Raw genomic sequence first — 4,657 nt, 5'->3', positions numbered from 1 at the left:
ATTTTGAGATTGTGTAATTTCTATAAAGAATACGTGTAATGGTTCAATAGATATAGTTATTTAAATGGCCATAATAATCACATGATCATTTTTGTACATCCTACAATTCAAGATTTAGAGCTGTGTGTTTGTATGAATTCAGCTTGCTATACTTATAGACTTAAATATATTAATCCACTATTTATCAAAACAAGTTATATGGTTTGGGTAAATAGATTGGGTTTCTTCTACAAAATAACAAAAAACAAAAACCACCCACAAAAAACAGTATATCTGCACATTAATCCAGAGTTCAGTTTCATATATCTGATATTGTTTGTTAAATCTGGTGACACAAACACAGTCAAAAATTCATTGTGGTCCTTTTTACCCTCGGCCAATTATATGCTGGTCACTTGGACCAGTTTAGTATTTGTTGTCACAGAGGAATGTTAACCATAAATCCAAAAGACAAAACTGAAAAAATATGTTAATTGCAAACATGTTTTTGCTTAGTAAAAGGATTGAAATTACATGGAAACTGTCACCTTACAGCCTCGTTGTAAATAGCATCACAAACAGATGTTTTCCACACAGTTAACAAAGCTCCACCACGTCCGATCACTGTATATAAATCTAAAAGAAACAAAAACAAATAAAATGTAATTAACACAAGGGAAGACTTTTGATTTAATAACTAAGCTTAAAATAAGTGTTACCTTTGAATATTTGTGGGAAAAATCTGATGCTACCCCAAGAATACAAAGCCACACTGGAAACGATGACAGGCTTGCAACCCTCTGTCTTCCTGGAGTGAGGTGCCTGATCAGTAGCAGTGAGTTGACAGAAGTCGGTGTCTGTAAGAGTGGTCAAACACTGATACTGTGTCCATTTGCGTAGAGTCTAAGAAGCTGGAATGCAGGCACACAGGACGAGCTTGTTCTAAAAATACAGAAAAGGGAACATTTATTTGTGTTAAGGCCTAAAAACTACAAATAAGTTATAAAATGAACAATATTGAAATACCTCATAGGTGCTGCAGGCCACCAGACTCCAGAGCAATCTCCCACTCACATGATGGTGAGGAAAGACAGGAGCTCTGTGATGAGGTTTGAATGTCTCAGTTGGGACACTGAAGAACTCAGAAGACAGCAGTACCTGCACAGAGAGACAGAGTAGAAAAAGCATAGATTTGTAATCCATAATGTCAATTAAACTCAAAAAGTGTCAACGAGTATAATAATTTCAGTATGGAATTATTTATGCAATAAATAGGATTTAAAAGCACTGACATTTTTATCAAAGATAAAGAATCATACCTCTCTCTGCTCTGAGGATCACTGAGCATCTCTGACAAGAAATACAGTTTCCTCAGTATGAGTCATCATTGATGGTTTCAGAGGTGTGTAGTGTGGCAGCATGGTGATCAGGCAGGAGGTCAGGTGATGGGTGTGTCATCTTCTCCATTGAAGACACACTGGTATGGCAGTTCATAAAACAGCAGTCCCTGTGTGGCATGTAGTTATCTGTGCAGTCCAGCACTGATGGATCAGGTTTGGCTCAGCAGTTCATGAAGATGGTGTTAAGATGTTGTTGTTTCAGCTGAGGATGGTGACGTTTGAAGGTTTTGCCTCAAAGGAAACAGGACTGTGTGTGCCCTGTCTGAAAAATATATCTACAAAACATAAAGTGCTTGTAACACCACCCACCCTCCCACCCACCCAGCTCAGCCCCAAGTGTTTATGTAATGCTGGTATGGGGTGTCAGTTACTAAATCTAATTAGTGCATCAGAAAGCGGGGGCTACACCTAAAGCCCCTGCTTTCTGATGTCTTTTTGCAGCTGCTCAGAAAATTCTGACTTGGCCTTTATCCACCCAAACCCAACCCACCCGGATAAAGGCCAAGTCAGAAATGGATGCAGAAACTTTCCATTTACTTCTAAATCAGTTTTTATACAAATTCTGTAAGCTGTAAAATGTTGTTCTCTACATAATGTATCATTATAGACATCTCTGGTAGCCTAAAGATAGTTTAAAACTTTTGACATTTTTTACCTATAAAACATGATAAGCAAAAACTCATTCATTCCCACAACGTTTGATTCTACAAAATCTACTATAATCAAGAAATATAATTGTCTGTGACCAATAATAAATACCTGCATTTATCTGGGATTTATTTATTTACTATTTCTCGATCTCGTTTGTTGAGATACATGTCACAATAAATAAAAGTATCAAAAAGGAGATGACATTAACATCCATGAAAAAATGCATTTTAAAATAGTAATTTAGTCATTTAAAACATGAGAATAAAAATAAATGATGTCTGTTTAATACTTTTTGCAGCACATTTCAGATCAGAGGTGCATGATAACAGAAGGCAGATCTCCCTGCTCTGCATGAAGTACAGCCATGATTTGGTGAAATGATTAATAACATTGCAATGAGAAGGTTTGATAAATTGAAAGATGGTCTTCTTACAAACAGAGCAGGGAAGCGAATTTTTGGGAAGCCTTCCATTATCAACAAAAATCTTTTTCATGCTCTACAATCAGTAAACTCTGTGACAAACATGATCTGTAATTGTTTCAAAACTCACCAGGCGACTTCATGATTGGCTGGAGGACAGGACACAAATACAGGGTTGTGGTAACTGTAATATGTCCTCAGGACACCTGAATGAAGATTCTGCTGTGGCTGAGAAATAAAAATGAGGTCAAGCAGGGTGTTCTTGTCTGTAGTGGCAGAAGTGATCAGCTGTGAATACCCTCTAGACTGAAACTGCTCCAGAATCTGTTTTCTTCCACTCTGTAACTGGTTCTCATTAAAATCTCCACACACAATGATTGGGTGACAGTCCATTATTTCAAGTGAATCTAAAAGACTTACCAGGTTTTGCATGAATGGTGTCAAACTGTAGTCAGGAGGTCTGTACACAACAGCAATGAGCGCAGGGAATGGAGCCTGAACCTTCAACACTAAAAACTCAAGATCAGTGACATTATGCAGATACTGTTTTACCTGAACCTGAAAATGATTCCTCAAATACACAACAACTCCACCACCACTTCTGCTGGCCATGTGAGGAAAGTTTGTGTAGGACACATGTCTGTTGCGTTTGAACATTGTGTAGCCGTCCAATGAAGACTGTCTGCAACAAAGGAGCTTGGAGGTGAGACTCAGTGAGACACAAAACATCTGCTAAACACATTTCATGATGACTCTTGATGTCACTGATGTGAGATGGCAAACCCTCCGTATTGTGATGGATCAGTGTAAGAGTGTCAGGTCTGCTGGCTATTTCTCTGACCTGAAGAAGAGGCATCATTTCCTCACGCTGGCTTGTCTCATGGTTTGGAGCGCTGCAGTTACCTCGGATTGGCGTAAATCTTTTCTCATCCAAGTCCTGTAAATAGAGTCCACTGAGAGACGTCACCCTGCTGAGGCAACATAAGCCATACCTGGTTCAAAATGTTCTCATTGAAACTACAGCTGTCTGTGTTGTAAGACCCTGGGTTTTGTGAATTGTGCAGGCGAATGCGAGTTTTACAGGAAACTGTCTGCGTATGCTCCTTTAAACTTCAGACTCTCTCTCTCTCTCAATGTAACCAGATCATCAGATGCTGCATTAGCACTGCGGTTGTTTCTTGCAGACTGCCGGTTGTCCATTCTGAGCCCCAGTTTAATTATGTGTCCATCATTTTCAGATCTCACCACTTTTACCAGTATACAAAAGCACCGTTGACCAAACCGTTTAATGTGTCCAAGTTCTGGTCAGCATCACTCGGGCTCCTTCAGCGACATTCAGGGTGTCGGGTAATCATTTCGCCCACCTGTAAATGGTTTGTCTCTTCGTTGCCATTCTGCCTGTATTTATCCTTCTGGAAATCGTCTGCATTGATGATTATAATGTTTGAATGAAGCTTCTTGAGCGTATCTGTGTTGTGGGATTCAACATTCTTGTTGGTGGCATAATGTGTAGACCTCGATTGGACATTCTTCTGGTACAGTCACAGCCTGTGACAACAAATCTCTGTCGCACTGAGAAAGCTCATCTGTCTTTTCTTTGACTCTAATCCTGTTCAACATCTCTGCAAAGGCCACATCATTTTCTGACGCATGATCTCGGTTAGAGTGATCATCTGAAAATTCCTGCCATAGGTCAATCTGTTCTGGATCGTAAAACAGAGAGGCTAGACTGTCGCACTGGTGGCAGCTGGTAAAAATCTCCAACAGCTAAAACTGACATTCCACCAAAAGGTCTCTGAGTGCCTTTGATTTGTTTCAGTCTTGCATCCACATAAGCAAAAAGGGGTTTTGAAACCATTGAAATCTCATCAATAACAATAATTTCGGCATTCATAAGCTCACATCTGACTTCATCCAGTTGTTACCAAGTCCTTGAATGGGTGGTTTCAGACTCCTGGGTAGTTTCAGTAGAGAATGTAACGTAGAGCCATTGATAGAAAAAGCTGCTGTCCCAGTAAATGAACGTCAGTAAAACAGTTGGATTTGATATGTCAGCTTCTTCTGCATTAGCAGGCAGTCTGCTCAGGATCTTTGATGCTTCAGAGTGAATACATTTAATCAGATGTGACTTTCCAGTTCCTGCACCACCGTTGATAGAAGAAAATGGATCTGGGTTCAACCACAAACTCGCTGAATACACCAGTCT

At 39.6% G+C, this 4,657-nt stretch overlaps 1 long non-coding RNA gene across 2 annotated transcripts; it reads right to left on the bottom strand.

Moving 5' to 3' along the window:
• Positions 1-206: 206 nt before the first annotated feature.
• LOC109197983 (uncharacterized) lies at positions 207-1,341 on the bottom strand. 2 transcript variants are annotated; one of them, XR_002058989.2, is made up of 4 exons: positions 1,299-1,341; positions 1,006-1,137; positions 699-921; positions 207-615 (listed from the first exon to the last, which is right to left on the bottom strand). It is a non-coding gene; the product is annotated as an uncharacterized LOC109197983 (long non-coding RNA). The 2 variants fall into 2 exon arrangements; XR_003217530.1 differs by lacking the exon at positions 207-615 and having other exon boundaries at positions 635-921.
• Between the last annotated feature and the right edge of the window lie 3,316 nt (positions 1,342-4,657).

The sequence above is a fragment of the Oreochromis niloticus genome, unplaced genomic scaffold, assembly GCF_001858045.2.
Source record: "Oreochromis niloticus isolate F11D_XX unplaced genomic scaffold, O_niloticus_UMD_NMBU tig00001559_pilon, whole genome shotgun sequence".
NCBI classification, from domain to species: Eukaryota; Metazoa; Chordata; class Actinopteri; order Cichliformes; family Cichlidae; genus Oreochromis; species Oreochromis niloticus.
The sequence above is the reverse complement of the archived record's forward strand: the minus strand, read 5'-3'. Positions and strand labels throughout refer to the sequence as shown.